This window comes from Callorhinus ursinus, unplaced genomic scaffold (genome assembly GCF_003265705.2).
Source record: "Callorhinus ursinus isolate GAN/ISIS: 27379988/994484 unplaced genomic scaffold, GSC_fseal_2.0 scaffold4, whole genome shotgun sequence".
NCBI classification, from domain to species: domain Eukaryota; kingdom Metazoa; phylum Chordata; class Mammalia; order Carnivora; family Otariidae; genus Callorhinus; species Callorhinus ursinus.
In genome coordinates this window covers 4,356,173-4,374,591 of record NW_027397066.1, presented here as the reverse complement: position 1 = coordinate 4,374,591, position 18,419 = coordinate 4,356,173, and the positions used below count along the sequence as shown (strand labels likewise).

General features: G+C 51.4%; 1 long non-coding RNA gene and 1 pseudogene across 1 annotated transcript in view; both read right to left on the bottom strand.

The window, feature by feature from the left end:
• Positions 1-6,792: 6,792 nt before the first annotated feature.
• Positions 6,793-18,419, bottom strand: part of LOC141372567 (uncharacterized) — a 12,019-nt gene continuing 392 nt past the window's right edge. The window contains exons 2-3 of the long non-coding RNA XR_012377849.1: positions 16,196-16,419; positions 6,793-6,857 (exon numbers count right to left, since the gene is read on the bottom strand). This is a non-coding gene — a long non-coding RNA (uncharacterized lncRNA). The remainder of the gene's footprint in view (positions 6,858-16,195; positions 16,420-18,419) is intronic.
• On the bottom strand, positions 9,405-9,958 carry LOC112835855 (large ribosomal subunit protein eL18 pseudogene; annotated as a pseudogene).

Genomic DNA, 18,419 nt, shown 5'->3' with positions numbered 1-18,419 from the left:
TTTTTTTTTTTTAAGATTTTTTAAATTTATTTTTTAACAGAGAGAGACACAGCGAGAGAGGGAACACAAGCAGGGGGAGTGGGAGAGGGAGAAGCAGGCTTCCCCCGGAGCAGGGAGCCCGACGTGGGGCTCGATCCCAGGACCATGACCTGAGCCGAAGGCAGACGGTCAGCGACTGAGCCACCCAGGCGCGCCCCCTTTTTTTTTGCTATGACAATCCCAAATAATATATATATAGTTTTCCAAATAATATATTTTTAAAATTAATTCTAGCATAGGTAACATACAGTGTTATATGGATTTCAGGTACAATATAGCGATTCAACACTTCCATACATCTCCCGGTGCTCGTCACGACAGGTGCGCTCCTTCATCCCCACCACCTGTTTCCCCCATCCCCCGACTCCCCTCCCCTCCAGTAGCCATCAGATTGTTCCCTAGAGTTAAGAGTCTCGTTTTCTGGGACGACTGGGTGGCTCAGTCGTTAGGCGTCTGCCTTCGGCTCAGGTCACGGTCCCAGGGTCCTGGGATCGAGCCCCACGTCGGGCTCCCTGCTCCGCGGGGAGTCTGCTTCTCCCTCCCCCACTCCCCCTGCTTGTGTTCCCTCTCTCGCTGTGTCTCTCTCTGTCAAATAAATAAAATCTTTTAAAAAAGAGAGAGAGAGTCTCGTTTTCTGTTTGTCTCATTTCTCCTTTGTTCCTTTGTTTTGTTTCTTAAATTCCACCTGTGAGTGAGATCATATGCTACTTGTCTTTCTCTGACTGACTGACTTCGCTTAGCATAATACCCTCTGGTTCCATCCATGTCGTTGGAAATGGCAAGATTTCATTCTTTTTTAGGGCTGAGTAATATTCCACTGAATATATGTACTGCTGCTTTATCCGTTCATCAATCAATGGACAACGGGCTGCTTCGTTATTTGGCTCTTGTAGGTAATGCTGCTATAAACATGGGGGTGCATGTATCCCTTTGAATTAGTGTTTTTGTACCCTTTGGATAAATACCCAGTAGTGTGATTACTAGATCGTAGGGTACTTTTATTTTTAACTTTCTGAGGAAACTCCATACTGTTTCCTAGAGTGGCTGCACCAGTTTGCGTTCCCACCAACAGTGCACGAGGGTTCCCCTTTCTCCGCATCCTTGCCAGCATTGTTTCTTGTGTTTTTGATTTTAGGCATTCTGACAGGTGTGAGGTAATAGCTCATTGTGGTTCTGTGAATACGCCTTTCTAGATTTTTCATTTTGAATCATGTGATTGTTTTCCCTATTTAACATGACATTCCAGTTAGACTTATCGTCTTATCATTTGATCCTCAGAATAATCTGCAAAAGAGGGCTAGACCCCACCTATCTGGCAGAGGAGGTGACACGCGTGACTTGTTCAAGGTCACACAGCTCTCCCTTAGGGGACTCTGTCCAGGCGGTGAGCTGGTGTCTGCAGTCCCTGGTGGCTCTAAGGTACAGTTCTCCAGCTGAGGTCAAGGCGCTGTGCTCCAGAGGAGGAGCTCCCACGGCCCCTGCAGCTGGCCTCTGGCTGGGGCAGTACCCGCAAGTGCCTTCACTCTGCCTGGCTGGTCTCGCTGGCTCGGTTTGAGAACCTGCCCTGCAGGCCTCAGCTCTGCAGGGGGAAGAAATAAAAATAGCCGGGTGGAGAGGCCAGGGGCTGGGCTGTGGGCAGCAATGCGTGCCTTTCCCATGACTCGGGTTCTGTAGAGCAGAGTCTTCCCCTGAGCCCGTGCGTGCCAGGCCCTGGGCTGGGTGCCCAGGAGGCAAAGCCGAGTCAGGCACAGCTGCCCCGCCCCCGCAGGAGCTCACGTCGAGCCCAGCACTGTGAGGTGGGGGCCCAAGAGGGCCTAGCATGCAGGGGATGCTGCGAGAGAGACCTCTCCCCCAGCCTGGCGGTGGGGGAGGGGAGTTAGCAGGGAAGGGTTCCCAGAAATAGGTCACATGGGAGACACAGTAGTTAAGAAGAGGTGCAGGGAGCATTCCAGGTAGTGGGAACAGCATTTGCAAAGGCAGAGGGGTGTGATGAATGTGAGCCATGGAGAAGTGCGAACGGCTGGGTGCATCTGGAGGGTGGGTGCCTGTGGGGCAGGATGTAGGGTTGGGCTGGGGAAGTAGGCAGACCCCATCACAGGAGAGGCAAGATGGGACTGCGGGGCAATGCAGAGCCAAGAGAGTCTGCAGAGCAGGGGGCGAAATGTTGGATCAGCATCTTAGAAAGACTGTGGACTCTGGAACTCAACCAGTGGAACCACAGCCTCGATCCACCGTCTCGTCCCTGTATGTTCCCTCTAGATGCCGTGGAGGCCTCCTTTACCAACCTCCAGTTTCTAGCACCTGCAGCTCTACCTGAGGGCTCTCTCTGGCTGTCAGAATTCATGCCCCTGAGGGTCTCTGCTTACGCCCACCAGGAGCCCAGGCCCCTGCATTGGGAAGACTGGGCTCCAGGTACCTCTTACAGAGGAAGCAGAGCCCGGTTCGGCACACCTGCCCTGCCAGCAGGAGCTCACAGCCTTGGAAGCTTCTAGAGGCTTCTGGCATTCCTTGGCTCACGGCCCCTCTTCCATCTTCTCAGCCCGCAGGTGAAGTCCTTCTCCTACGGCGTCTCCCTGATCCACTCTTCTGTCCTTGTCTCCCTTCCAATTTTAAGGACTTGCATGATTAGATTATCAGATAGATAATCCAGGATAATCTCTCCATCACAGGGTCCATAACCTTAATCACCCCTGCAAAGTTCCTCTTGCAGATGCACAGGTTCCGGGGACAGGGAGGTAGACATCTCTGGGGGCCATTATTCTGCTGACCTCACCTCCATCATAAAACGTTGGCACTGAGTCTTTGCCCTAAGGCCTGTTTATGGTCAAAGAACCCCAAACCTCAATCCTGAGCCCTCACTCCACGGACCCCAGCTCTGAGGGTCTTGGCAGCTCAGACTCAACAGACACTAGGTTTTGCTGACTTTGCACCCTGAGTCACCTCTTGCAAGCCCCTGCCCCTGACCAGGCCCCACCCAGCACAACCTCAGACTTTCTCTTGAACCAGAATGATTGAGGCAAAGAGCCAGGAAGGGAATGGACGCGACGCTCAGGGTGGAGGAGGGGCATGTCTTTGGCTTTGGCCAGAGCTGGGTTCGAATCCTTTCTCGGCAGCTTCCTTGCTTAGCAGCCTTGGGGGACTCACTCACGGGTCCCCTCAGAGCCTCGATGTGCTCACCTGACAAAGGGGGTGGGGGCCTCAAGGGATCACCAAGCTGGCAGAGAGTAGATGGGTGCAAATACCGGGTTCACAGTAGGCTCTCAAGGAAGGAGAATTGTCAGTGAGCGGGTAGTTCTAGCTCTGTTACCCTCTCCTTTACAGAAAAGAATAACAAGGAATAAATGCTTTGCTTCCTCCCCAAACTGCCAACTGCTTAGGGGTAAAAGAGGTTTGTTTGTTTATTTCTTTCCTGGATGCAAAGAACCAGCTGATTTCTCCAAGCCTGGTGCAGCTGACAGATTGTCCCAGCCAACGCGGACACGGCCCGGAAGGTAGCGGAGGTTTTGGGGTTGCATGGGAGAGGGCTCTTCTGAGGACCCACCAGGGCCTTTGCCTCAAAACCAACACCAGTTTCGGGCCCTGTGCCAGCCACAGGGGTAATTAGGCCAGATGGTCTCAAGGCAGAAATTCCAATGGTCCCGGTGATGCTATAAATCAAGCCACAAATGGGGAGGGTGTCTGATGGACACAGGGTGTGGTCATTTTAGGGCAATTTCCCCCTTCAGGCAAAGTTTCCACGGAGATGCATCCAGCTTTGTCCCCATCTGACTGTGGAAATGAGTTAGGTGATGGATACTTTTTTTTTTTTTTTTTGAGAGAGCGAGAGAGAGAAAGAGCGAGCGTGTGCATGTGAGCAGGGCTGGGGAGGGGCTGAGGGAGAGGGAGAGGGGGTAGAGAATCCCAAGGAAGCACCACAGCCAGCACGGAGCTGGACGAGGGGCTCGATCTCACGACCCTGAGATCATGACCTGAGCCGAAATCAAGAGTCAGACACTCAACTGACTGAGCCACCCAGGCGCCCCTAGGTGATGGGTTCTGAGGGTTTGGGTGTTAAATGAACACATCCCTGTGAATATAATGTTTGATATTCCCTTTGATGGTGTCAACTAGACAGAATGTAGGGTTTTCTAGCCTTTTTTTCCCCAAAGAGATGTATGAAATAGGAGTTTTCACATAACTCCTACATGACTTTTGTTGTTTCGTTTTTCAGACGATGGGTCAAACAGGCATCTCCTTTGCAGGAACAAGTGGGCACCTTCTGGCCAAGTAGATGAACTGCAGAACCTTCTAGCATCTTTCTCCATCTTCCTCCCCAGGACAACTGGAACTGCCCCCCCCCCCCCACTGGGCCTGTGGTGGTGGGTTGTGAGGACAGCCCCCTGTGGATCCGTGAACACACTGCACTCGGCAGGTGGTTGGGATAAGCACAGCCACGTGGCCGACCCTGCTTTGGTGAAATGGGATAGTGATGGCACCTGCCTCATAGGATTGTGAAGCATTTGCTTCATAAGTACCCGAAGAGCCCACAAAATTGCCCATGGCATGCAGTGAGTGCCCAGCAAGTGCTGGCATTCTCCTCCTGTTTAAAAAGGCCTCCGTGGCTTGTGAAGCAAATAGCAGGCAAATGAATTCATGTAAGCATATGAGGACAGGGACACCATTTCTCAAGTGAGGAATAAGCCTTAAAAAGAAATGAACCATAGCAGCATGATTCACAATAACCATGAGGTGGAAGCCACCCAAGTGTCTATCCATGGACGCTCGAGCCGATAAGCCAAGTGTGGTGCATCCGTGCAGTGGAATGTTCCTCAGCCCTAAAAAGGAAGGGCATCCTGGCACCTGCAGGACCATGGACGGAGCTTGGAGACATTGTGCTCAGTGAGGTAAGCCAGTCGTGGAAAGACACATTCCGGATGATTCCACTTTACATGAGGTCTCCAGAGGAGTCAGACTCCTAGAAACAGAAAGGAGACAGTGGCTGCCGAGGGCTGGGGGTGGGAGAGGGCAGAATGGGGAGTGTTCCCCGCGGTCAGTTTCCGTTTCGGAAGATGAAGATTATGGAGATGGACGGTGGTGGTGGTTGCACAACATTGTGAATGTATCTAGTACCACTGAACTGTATACTTAGAGATGGCTGAGAGTCTATTTTACAAGACGTATATTTTACTACAATTAAAAAAAATTTTGACCCAATTTGCTCAGGTCCCTTCACTGGCAAGCATGAGAGGAAGAATTCAGACCTGGGTCTGAGTGGCTTCCCCACCAGCAACTCCCCACCAGAAACCTCCTGGCCAGGTGCCCATTGAGTGGGTAAAATTCAGGGGGAGAGGGTGGCTTCCAGAAAGAGCCGAATGCTTTACTGGGGGAAGACACAGAAGGCAACCTGGAAGAGAGGAGGAATCAGTGGGCATGGAGTCAGGAGAACGGGGTGTCAGGCGACTTCTGCTGTGTGAGCCTGGGCACACCACTCACCTTCTCTGGGCTTTGTGTCTCCACTCCTACATGAGGGTTAGGTTGGGAGGGCACCTGGGCCCTTCCAGCTCGAAGGTCTGGGGAGGGGAGAGATTGGGAGACCCAGGTTCGTTCTTAGGGCTCCAACAGGCCTGAGGGCCCTCCCTGACCAGGGACCCTTGCTGGGCGCTGGGAATGGTCTTCTTCCTTGAGCAACTTCTGTGCACCAAGCTCTGTTCTGGGCCGGGTCCCGACATCGTCTTAGGGAGGACAGGCAACAGACAAGCAAACAAACAGGAATAGATCCTGTGAAGAAGGGCAGACGGCTAGTTGGGTAGGGTTTTTCAGAGGCAGGTCAATGGAATTCCTGGTAGAGCGGAAGGCTTCACTCTTCCTTCACGGGCCGCAGAAGGGCATCCCGGAGGAGGTGGCATTTGCGCCAGGCCTGGAGCCTGGTTCCACAAGGCCCTGCGGAGCACAGACTATCAGCTGGGCCAGAGGGGCTGGAGATAAAGAGACTTGTGGGGACGACAGACAGGGCAGCTAACGCATTGCAGTGCCGGGTCGGGGGGCGGCAGGAGACGGGGACGGTAGGGCACCTCTCGGGAGATTTGCCCAGAGAAGAAGACACATGAGCTGGACTTGGGAGGACAAGTGAGTTCATCAGAGCTGAGAAGCGCCCCAGGCTTGGGGAACAGCAGGTTTGAAGGCTGGAGGACCCACAGCAGAGGCACTAACTATGCCGGGTGTGGTGTTGAAAGGCAAGACTCGCCCGGAGCTTCGTATGCTGGGTGACCCTTCTTCAGGTGACTCACTTCTCTGGGCCTCGGTTTACCTGTTTGCACAATGAATGGGAGTACTTTTGAGAATGCAGCGAGGTGATGTAGGGACAGAGCAGAAGCTCGATGGCCTGGGTTTTCTTTCTTGTTCCTCTCCATATTGCCGGATCATAGTGTATCAGGGGAATGGGGTGTGAAGGGCGAATTTGCTGAAATTGCTCTGTTCGGCTCCTGCCAAAACCCCTTCACTTACATTGGCTGCCCACCCCTCTGAGTAGAGAATCGTCTTCTGGGACCCCAGCATCCCCACGTGGAGCCTAAGAGCCCCAACCTCCAAAATCTCCCCCCGTGAGAAGCACTATCCCGGCTGTCATGCTTTTGGGGACCTTCTTTCTGCCACAGCAAATGATGGCTAAGGGTGAGCAGAGTTCCTGCTCAAGGTGAGGGCTGGACCCAGATCCTCTCCACTTACCTCCAGGGGGATGCCGCTCAGCTGTGGAAGTCCCAAGCTCTGGAGAGGCAGTAGAGAGGGTGCTTCTGGTCAGGAGAGGCAGGGCAGGTGGCGTTCCTGCCATGGATTCTCCTGGCCTGAGCCAAAAGGGGTGGTTCAGTCGGTAAAGCGTCTGCCTTTAGCTCAGGTCATGATCCCAGGGTCCTGGGATCGAGCCCCTCATTGGCCTCCCTGCTTGGCGAGGAGTCTGCTTCTCCCTCTGCTTGCCGATCCCCCCAACTAGTGCTCTATCTCTCAAATAAATAAATAAAATTAATTTAAAAAAAGGGCCTTAGCAAGAAAAGAATTTCTTTCTTTCTTTTTTTAATGTATTTATTTGGGGGGAGAGGCGCAGAGGGAAAGAGAAACCCAAGCAGACTCTGGGCTCAGCACAGAGCCCGATGCAGGGTTGATCTCACGACCCTGAGTTCATGGTCCTGAGATCACCACCCGAGCTGATACCAAGAGTCAGAAGCTCAACCGACCGCGCCACCCAGGCGCCCCAGGAAAGGAACTTTGCCCAAGGCTATGCAACTGCCAAGCGGCCGAGTCACCCAGTCCAACTTTTCCATGTTGGCTCTGAGAAGCAAAGCCACTTACCTCTGTGCCATGAGCATACCTGATGTACCTGCTCACTTCTTTCTGGAAGATGCTAGCTTCCTCCAAGGATACTTAAGCATTGTCATCAGACTATGACATAATTATGGCATATAAACATTAATATCCATTTTAATAAGTATCAATTATATTCATTTTCCCTGTAAACACTATAGCATCATGAGCTGTTAGTAACAATTCTTAGGAATGACCCAAACGGAGCTGTAAATCTTTGGCATCCTCTGATCTTTATTTAGTCGTTCAACAAATCCTTATTTGAGCACCTGCTGTGTGTGAGGCCTGGTTTTAGGGGCTGGGGATACAGCAGTGCACAATGCAGACAGAGCCCTGCCTGCACTCCTGGGACTTACGGTTAGAGCAGGGCAGAGAGCCAGAGAGAAATAATTATGCAAGGAAGCATGTGATGCTTAGTGCTAAGAAGAAAACCCAGGTAACACAGGGGTTGTGCTATTTATGACCATGGAAGATTACTAGGGACATAATACAATGGATTGCACAGTGGACCCAAAAGATATGTCCAGGGGCGCCTGGGTGGCTCAGTTGGTTAAGCGCCTGCCTTCAATGCAGGTCATGATCCCAGGGTCCTGGGATGGAGTCCCGCATCGAGCTCACTGCTCAGCGGGGAGTCTGCTTCTCCCTCTGTCTGCTGCTCCCCCTGCTTGTGCTCTTTCTCTCTCTTTCTCTGTGTCAAATAAACAAACAAAATCTTAAAAAAAAAAAAAAGATATGTCCACCAAGAATCTCCGAATGTGACTCTATCTGGAAAAAGGTCTTTGCCGATGTAATTAAGTGAAAGATCTTGAGATGAATTCATTCTGGATTTATCCAGGTGGGTCTTAATTCTGATGAATAGTGTCCTTTAAAAAAAAAAAACAGATTTTATGTGTTTCTTTGTCAGAGAGGGAGAGAGAGAGAGGGAGAGGGAGAGAGAGCACAAGCAGGGACCCTGGGACCACGACCCGAGCCGAAGGCAGGCGCTTAACCAACTGAGCATCCCAAATAGTGTCCTTATAAGAAAAGAAGACAAACACCCAGAGAAGGCCACGTGAATGCCCCAGTGACCACGGGGGCAGAGAGATTGGAGTGATGTGGCCACAAGCCAAGGAAAGTCTGGAACCAGTAGAAGCTGGAAGAGACAAAGAATTCTCCCTTAGAGGCTTCGGAGGGAATGTGGTTCTGCTGACACCTTGATTTCAGACTCCCTGCCTCTGGAACTGTGAGAGAATAAATTTCTGTTGTCTTAAGCCCCCCACCCCCGGTTTGTGGTACTTTGTTACCGCAGTCCCAGGAAATGAATATTCATAACTTCTGACCCACCTTGAACCCAGTGAGGAAATAACCACATAGGTGTGTGGGGGAAGAGTATGACAGGTGGAGGCAATTCGGGTGCAAAGGCCCTGAGGCTGACTGGGCAGACTTGGGGAAGAGCAAAAGCCCATGTGGCTACTGTAGGAGGCTTGGAGGTCTGTGAGAGCAGGTCAGAAGGAGCCTGTTTACCGGAAGGTTTAGGGAAGGAGGGAGACATGATCCAATGAGGTCCAAAATCAGACCACTCTGGCCGCTGACATGAGTACAGACTGAGGAGGTGGGGGGGTGGAAGCCCACTTTGCATGCCCCCCAAAGTCACATTGGATTCCAAAAGCGTTTTCAAGCTCACATGCTTTATGGGAGGTCCGGTGGGAAAACAAAAGGGTAAGTTACACAGCACACGCCAAGCAAACCCTGCCCTCCTTCCTCTTTAAACAACTCAGCTCCTTTTTTTTTTTTAAATTTTAATTTGCATCCCAAATTCTTTTAATAACAAGCTAGGATCTGGGGTTAGTTTTTTTTTTTTAAGATTTTATTTATTTATTTGACAGAGAGAGACACAGCGAGAGAGGGAACACAAGCAGGGGGAGCGGGAGAAGGAGAAGCAGACTCCCCGCGGAGCAGGGAGCCCAATGCGGGGCTCGATCCCAGGACCCTGGGATCATGACCTGAGCTGAAGGCAGACGCTTAACGACTGAGCCACCCAGGTGCCCCTGGGGTTAGTTTTTGTAGCGGAGGCTGGCTGGGCCACCTCTGGTGCTCTCGAACTTCTAGCCCTTGGATCTCACGTAGGATTTGGTGTGGCTGTGCAGGATTCCTGGGACTTTGCCGAAAGGCCTGAGTAATTCTCAGCCCTTGCGTGGACCAGAGAGCAAGATGGTGCCACAGCCCTTGGGGGACTCCAGGGCCAACTTCGAAGGCCAGAATCTTGCCCCCAGGTTTAAGGACGCAGCTCTGGAATGGCCGCCCACGCGCATCGTGCATGCCTTCCGTTTGGGCACCTTTCGGACACGCACCTCATCGGTTACCGTCCCTACAACTATAGCTGTTTCTCCCCTTGGCTAGGAAGAGCTTCATCTTCCCTGTCATCTGGGAAAGGGCCAGAGGCCACCATCGGTGCGACTCACGAACACCTTCTTCAACACAACTTGGTTAAATGTGGAGTTAGTTTGGCCAGAAACCTGCTCAGCTTGACCAACAGTCTCAGGTAGATGTCCTGGTTCTTGGGCTCCTTGCACCTAACCTTTCCCTTGCGGCCGATGTCGTCTCCCATGATGGCCCCTCCTGTTCAGTCGGGTCTGGAAAGACCTCTCAGCTCCTTTTTGAATGCATTACCCATAGAGAGAACCCACGGGTTCTCTCTCCAGGCAAAGTCTGCAATAGCCAAACAAAGCCTTCTTCGAGCCCCAGGAAATGACACCAACCTTCCTGAGGATCATAAGCAACATTATCTCCTATGGTTTAGATTTTGTGCCAGGGAGCAAGCATGTTACATAGATTATCCATCTCCCTCCAAACTCACAACAACCTGGGAGGTGGATACTATTATCCTCATGTACTTTAGAGATAAGGAAGTTAAGGCTGGGGGGGGGGGTGGATTTTGCCCAAAGGCTATGCAACTGACCAGTGGAGGAGCTAGTTCTCTGACCTTGGAGTTAACGGTAAACGTAAACTTGGGTTGGACTAGAGGTGGTGAAGTAGCAGTATGTATTCACGCAAGCATGACCTGGCGATGGCATCCATCTGCTACCCTTTTCATCAGGTCTTCACAGTGGCCTTGGGAGTGACCAAGTGCAGCCAGTAGACTCAACAGTGACCTGTCTGGTATTAGGAATTTCCAGTCCCCTGGGGGAAATCCCAAAGTGATTGGGCCTCAGGACCCCAGACTCCAACTGTGATCACGGCCCTCCCTGCCTCCTCCCAAGGGTGTGGCTTAATAAATGCCCTCTTTAGCCACCCTTCAATCCTGTTCCAGACGTGCAGGGTTGGAGGGCTCCTGGGATATCATCCTGTCCAGACCATACCAGGTGCTTCAGTATCTCCTATAGGAGCTCAGCTAAGTGATCAGGCCACGTACAAATACTCGCCTTGCAAGTTGCTCCTGAGAGGATCCATCCCATCTTGGGGCACCTCTGGCTGCTGGAAGTGGAAGGAACCCTAGAAGAGGAGAGATGACCTGGCTCATGTTGCTGGGCCCAGTGACCTTGGACAAGTTACTTGCTCTCTGAGCCTCAGTGTCCTCACCTGTAGAATGGGAACTCGTGAGGTGGTGGGTGAAGTTGAAATGAAATAATACAGGTGAACGTTCTTTTTTTTTTTTAAGATTTTATTTATTTATTTGAGAGAGAGAGCAGAACCAAAGAGAGAGAGCACATGAACTGGGAGGGGGGGCAGAGGGAGAGGGAGAAGCAGGCTCCTCCCTGAGCAGGGAGTCCGATGTGGGATCCAACCCTGGGACCCCGGATCATGACCTGAGCTGAAGGCAGACGCTCAACTGACTGAGCCACCCAGGCGCTCCACAGGTGAAAGTTCTTAGCACAATATTTGCACATAGTAGGTGCTCAGTAAGAGCATTCACTGCTAATAGTACAAATATGTTCGACCTTCCTGGAAGACGATTTGGGGTTTGATAAGAGTCCTAAACCCTCATTCTCTGTGCAAGGCATGTATGTTAATACCCCTTTACAGATGAGGAAACAGGCTCAGTCGCCACCCAAAGTCAGACAGCCTGAGCCAGAGTTTGGCTCTTGACACTATATGGACTTGCAACTTCACATGAGTCTTGAAGTCAAGGGCATAGGGTCACCCAAGGGATTATCTTCATTCTCTCCACTTCAGAGGTTCTGAGAGTGCATACAAGCACCAACAGCTTTGCAAGGAAGGAGGCAGGAGCCCCAAGCAGGGGCACACTTGCCCGGAATCACCCAGCCAGCAAGACTCAGAACCCCAACTCCTCCTTTGTTTCATTGCTCCTTAGTCAGATGCTAACTCCTGAATGGTGGCCTCGCCTTGTGGACATTTTCCAACTAAGATCTGACCCAGCACTCCTGAGACTTGAGACTCTGAACACCCCCAGAGCCAAGAGCTAGTCTTCCTCAGCCTTGAACTGACCAGAACATGAAGCACGTCATGTGAGCTCAATCCATACCTGTTGGCATGGTATGAGTAGGTACATGAATTGCTCCATAGCGTATCTGCCATAGATCCACATTTCCCATCTGCACTGTGAATCAGTTCCAAAGTCCTTGCTTGATCTGCACTCTGTTCACACTTTCACACACACACACACACACACACACACACACACACACACACACACACACCCCATTTCTCCAAAGTCATCTGCCATGCCCAACCTGCTTTCAGTTTCTCGGTGCACCATGACCTTTCCTGCCACATGACCTTTGTATGTGCTATTCCTCTGCCTGGAACACTCGGCTGGGCCTCCCCTGTCCTCCTGACCATGAAGAACCTTGTTCTTCCCATTCTTTAAGACTCAAACTGGATATCACTTCCTCAGCGAAGCCTTTTGCTGACTAAGCTAAAGTAGAGCCTCCTATTTGCTGCTTCTTGCAACTTTTATCACAGTTAGTAGTGGTATATTTCAATATTTTATAGTCCTCTCCAGCGTCAGATTGGAGGTTCCACGTAGCTATGCTGGTCTTATTTACCAGTGCCTACCAACAGTCCAGCCCAGGGCCTGTCCCATTGCATTCAGGTTTGCTGATTGGATGGATGGAAGGAGAGAAGGGTTGAAAGCTTGGGGTCCTGGTCATAGCACCAGCTGAACCACGGACCTGTGAGAATCACTTCAACTCTCTGAGGCTGAGTTTCCCAATCATTAAAACAACAACAAGAGCCCCTCCCTTCTCTGGATGGTCAAGTGAGGAGGTAGTGTGTGTAATGTGCAAGGCCAAGAACACAGCAGTTGTTAGGGGTTAAACTGTGTCCCCCCCAGAAAAAATATGTTGACAGCCTAACCCCCAGCACCTCGCTGAACTTTTTTGGAAATAGGGTCTTTGCGGATGTAATTAGTTAAGATGAGGTCATCCTAGAGTAGGGTGGGTTCCTAATCCAATACGATTAGCATCCTTATAAGAAGAAAAGAGAAACAGAAGAGGGATGCCCTGTGCTATGTTTGCAGAGATTGGACTTAAACGTCTGTGAGCCATTGAGCGCGGGGATGGCTGCCAACAGCAGAGGTTGCAAGAGGCAAGGGAGAAGTCTCTAGAGGCTCCAGAGGGAGCACACCCTGCTGACACCTTGAATTCAGACTTCCAGCTTCCATTGCTGTGAGTCAACACATTTCCGGTGTGTAAGCCAGCTTGTTTGGGGTACTTTTTACAGAAGTCCTAGGAAACGGATCCAGTAGATACTCAATAGATGTCAGGCCAGTGTGCCTTCCTTCCTTTTGTGCTCTCTGATAGTTAGGTCTCTGTTTATGGCCATGTGGTCTCCAGGAGTCAGTGCAGTCCTCAGAGGCTCTGTGTCCGATTCACCCTGGTCCCCAACATGCAGCACAGAGCTCGCCTGCAAGTGCTTGTGAAGTGTGACTTGAACACATTAGGTCCTTGCACTCAGGGTTGGGAAGAGAAGGCCAGTTTCCTGTTGTTCTTGCCTGGCTGGGATCTGCCCCATGCTGTGCCCTGGGGGACCTGCTTCTCTGCACGGCATTCCGTCCTATAATTTCTCAGGCCCTCCTGTTGGTATGGCAGCTGGGGAGGCTCTTCTGATGGAGAAGAGGGGATGACAGCCTTCCAGATCACGGCTCCAGGCCTTTAAGTATCACCTGGGTGGAACATCCCCTCCTACAAAAGGCCTGGCTGCCGACAAGCTGCTGGTAGGCTATGTTCACAGTTTAATATCTTGATTAAAAATCACCTCCAAGCCTTTTACATACCAATCACTCAGACACAGAGTCCTCTTGGGCGTGGAAGAGCAAACCAGTGCAGAGGAAGCCTCGTGAATTGCTTCCTGTTATTAATGACAAGCCATCAGGGCTGAGGCCGGGAGATTGGGACAGAGGTGTGGTCAAGGTCTAGCCATCGGCTCCGGCAGCTAGACTTTGGCCTCGCTTCCCACTCGGACTTGCAAGGGGGTAGGATTCCCTAAATGTCAGAATGGGCTTCATATCCTGGGCAGCCGAATCAAGAGTTTAGTGTTTGCTCCCCGAGGGTGCTCTGGTTCTTTCTATTTTGGAGATATGGAAGCCAGCTCAGAGAGGGGAAGTAACTCATTCAAGGTTGCACAGCTGCTGGACTCACACCCAGCCTGACTGCCAGTTCATTTCTGAAGCCGATTCAATAGGGCAGTGCATGAGGGCTCTAGCTCAGCAGTGGGGAGAGGGCAATGCCATAACATGGGACTGGGCAAGGGGGTACGGCTTGTGTGGGGAAGGCCACGAGTCAGCTGAAGACACGCTGGGGTAGAGGCCTCACCCAGCAAGGTGATCAAGTGCAGGAGATGAATCCGGGGCCTCGGAGAAAGGTCAGGGAGTGGACAGAGATAGAGGTGTCCTTCTGTCTCCTTGTGAGTTCTGGCTGCAGAGTGGATGAAAGCACCCAGGAGCACGCTGAGTGGCAGGGGTGAAGCAGTAGGGTGACAAGGGGTGGAGGAAAAGGGAGCCAGAGAAGGCTTTAGGATCAGGGCAGGAGCCAAGGGAAAAGGGTTGCATGGTTGCTGTGTGCCGGGGACTGGTCTGACCCTCTATGTGGATTTACTTATCCCCTGCCCACAGCTCTCTGAGGTAGCTACTGTTATATTACGTCCATTTTACAGATGAGGAAACTGAGAGGCAAAATAGCTTCCCTATGTCAGCAAGCTAAGTGGTAGAGCCTGGGTTCTGCCCAGTGGTCCAGCCTGTGTGCTTGGCCAGCATGCCACCCTGCCTATAAATTGATGGTCGCTGGTGATCCTGTTGAATTTTCTGTGAATTGGGGTGGAGGGGCAGGAGTGAGGATAAGGCCATTAGCCCTTGAAACAAGTTTGAAAAAAGATAACGAGACCAGACATTTACGTGGCATCTTTGAGGCTACAGAGGACATCGTACCTCTGATTATGTTTGGCCCTTAATAAAACTGACAGATGAACAGGACGGGGCCATTATCCCTCCATCATTTCATACACTTAGGAAATGGAGGCCCCGTGAAGGTCAGCGAGCTACTCAAGGTCATACTGTGAGGCTGTGTCAAAGGCTTGACCTCAACTCTTTATTTATTTTTATTTTTTTAAGGTTTTAAGTAATTTCTACACCCGATGTGGGGCTCAAACTCACGGCCCCGAGATCAAGAGTCGCACACTCCTCTGACTGAGCCAGCCAGGCGCCCCTTGATCTCAGCTCTTCCGATGCTGGAACGGCATTTACCACTCCTGAAGGGAACGCAGGGCTGCTGAGAGGAGAGGGGTCAGGAGGGGTGGTCGGCCTGGGGGGTGAAAGGAAAAAGCCAAGAAGGAGGGGGTTCAATTCTGCCTTGACTGGCAGCCTGTGGGCTGAGACGACCCGTCAGAATCCTAAATGAGGGTGCTGGGCCTGTGGGGGGGCAACGGGGGAGCCGCTCTGGGGTTCTTACCAGGCATCATTCATCTTAAGGCTGACTCAGGAAGGGCTTTAATGGAAATGTGTTGCATTGTAGTGAGAACAGGGCTACAGTCAAATCCTGGTGCTTGCCACTTAGCAATGTGGCCAGGGGCAAGCCACCTAACCTGCCACTTAAGTCACAGCGTGGCCAGGGGCAAGCCACCTAACCTGCTACTTAAGTCACAGCGTGGCCAGGGGCAAGCCACCTAACCTGCCACTTAAGGAGCCACCAACCTGTCCAGAGTCCTCCACGTCTCTAACTGCAAGTGGGAATCACCTCCCCCTGCCGACTGACTATGTTGGGGTTGGGACAACGTGAATTGAGCACCTGGCTGGCAGCTGGGGTCAGTAAACAGGAGAAGGTATTTTGAGTGTTGGGTGGCAGCTGAGATTGGTACATATTCTTTTATTTTTAAAATCAGACTTTTTGGGGGGCAGTTTTAGGTCCACAGCAAAACGGAGCAGAAAGTACAGAGACTTCCTGTAAACCTCCTGCCCTGCCCCCCCAGCCTCCCCCTCCTTTTTATCAAAGTTGGCTTTGTTGAAATTTTGTTTCCAAAGTTCAGAGGAAAAAACAAAACAAAACAGGAGGATACTTTTGAAATCTTCCTGCTTAAAGATTTTATTTATTCACTTGACAGAGAGAGACACAGCGAGAGAGGGGACACAAGCAGGGGGAGTGGGAGAGGGAGAAGCAGGCCTCCCGCCGAGCAGGGAGCCTGGAGCAGGGAGCCTGGAGCAGGGAGCCTGGAGCAGGGAGCCTGATGCGGGGAGCCTGATGCGGGGCTCGATCCCAGGACCCCGGGACCATGACCCGAGCCGAAGACAGATGCCTAACGACTGAGCCACCCAGGCGCCCCTGAAATCTTCCTGCTTAAATCCCTTGCTGTGCAGAAGGGGAAACAGTCCCAGAGAGGGAGATCTCATACATACCCAAGGTCAGAGGGCAGAGGACGCCTGCCGGTGTGCTGTGCGGCATCCTGGACTCATGAACGTGGTTACAAAACCACTGCCCCAGCTGGCATCAGCCCGAATCCTTGCTGGCATCCAGAACCTCCAGGTCAGAGGGCACTAGGAGTTGCCATATGCCCCTTCTCACCGCCTCACCCTCATGCAGGGGTCAAAAAGCTGCAGCAGGTGGTCCTGGGGCCAGAGAGCTGAAATGAAGGATTGCAGCGCACACTGAGACCAAGATGCTCTCTCTTTAGAAAATCGTCAAGTGGAACTCCTCTGCATCCACCCTAGTTGTGCTTCAACGCCAGAGTCCTCTGGCCTCCTTTCATTCCCTGCGGATCACAGCCCTCCAGAGCCAAGGAACTACTACTGTTATTCCGGGTTGAATTCTGACGATCACTGCTCAAGAGCTTTAAAGAAGGTCTCGGGCAGGGCTGCCCACTAGAGTGGAGGGTTCGTGTTTGAGACGCTGTTCCCAATTGCTCACGTGAGTAAGCCGGGTCGTTTTCTCTCGTATAGAACTCAGACTGCATTACAGATGGCCATTCAGTCATTTGCCCACGAACTGGCAGGTCTCGGGATGGGTCGGTGACCACCATGGACAAAATGACAGCTCTCCTGGGATGCAGGTCTTCGGGTTGGGGGGAAGCTGAGTTTATTTTTTTTTTAAGTTTTTATTTATTTGTTTGACTGACAGAGAGAGACACAGCCAGAGAGGGAACACAAGCAGGGGGACTGGGAGAGGGAGAAGCAGGGAGCCCGATGCGGGGCTCTATCCCAGGACTCTGGGATCATGACCTGAGCCGAAGGCAGACGCCTAACGACTGAGCCACCCAGGCGCCCTGAAGCTGAGTTTAATGACCAAACAAACATACAACCAAGATAATTGCATATACTGATAAGGACGATGAATAAAAAGCCAAAAGAGGGTGGTTGCCTCATGACTGGGAAGGCAGGCCATTCTAAATTGGGGATCAGGGAGGTGTCTCTGAACATATGACAGTATAGCTGAGCCCTGAACAAGAAGGAGCCAGCTATGCAAAGATATGGGAAAAGAGGATTTAGCAAGTGCCAAGGCCCTGAGGTTGGAGTCAGCCAAACCTTCTAGGACTTTTAACAAAACAATCAATCTGAGGGACAGGGAGCTATTTTGTTAAGGAAACAAAGTAACCAAGATACTTTCATTCTCTAATCTGTAATCTTCCCCTACCATCTCTAAATCCTACTAATCCTAGTTAATTCCTGCTCAGTTTAAATACTTCGTCCTCTAAGAAGCCTTCTGATTTCACTACTTTATGGTTTAGAAAATCTGGTCTGTGGCAAAATGAGAAAAACAAGGCCAGTAAACCTTCATGCCTGTGTTGTGTGTGTATAGCTGTAACATTGCCGACCGTATTTCCTTCTGAGAATATCTGAGATACCTTGTTACTATTTTTATTTTTCGCTGTTCATAAATTCTTTCACAAAAGTGATGAGTGTAGATGGCGGCAATGTTACCAATGTAACATGTTGATCACTCTGCAAATCCCTCATATTTGGAGGGAGATTTCAACGGTTTCTGAAATCGAAATCCCCGGTTTGGGGGCACCTGGCAGTTAGACTCCCAAACTCCTTTATTTGCCTCTCTTTTGCTCCAGACCATCCTGGCTTTCCCACACCCTTTCATCCTCTCCCTCCCTTTTTTTTTTTTTTTTTAAAAGTTTTTTTTATTTATTTGAGAGAGTGAGAATGAGAGAGAGAGAGAGAGAGAGAGGAGAGTACATGAGAGGGGGTAGGGTTAGGGGGAGAAGCAGGCTCCCCGCTGAGCAGGGAGCCCGATGTGGGACTCGATCCAGGGACTCTAGGATCATGAACTGAGCCGAAGGCAGTCGCTTAACTAATTGAACCACCCAGGCGCCCTTCTCCCTCCCTTTTTAAAGTGAGCTCCAAGAGGGCAGGGCCACCGCTGCCTGGCGTGGAGCCAAACCCAGCACAGGCGCTCAGAGGGTGTTGATTGAATGAACACACTGACTTTTCTGAGACGAACCTCAGAAAAGAAAATAGCCAGCAAGCTGAGAAAGAGTTGCCCAAAGACCCCAGAATTCAGAACCAGAGCCTGGATTCAAATCCTGCCTCCTCCAAGAGGCAGTGTGGTTCAGGAGAGTCAGAAGCCCACACCCCGCCCCCCCCCCCCCCCCCCCCCCCCCCCCCCCCCCCCCCCCCC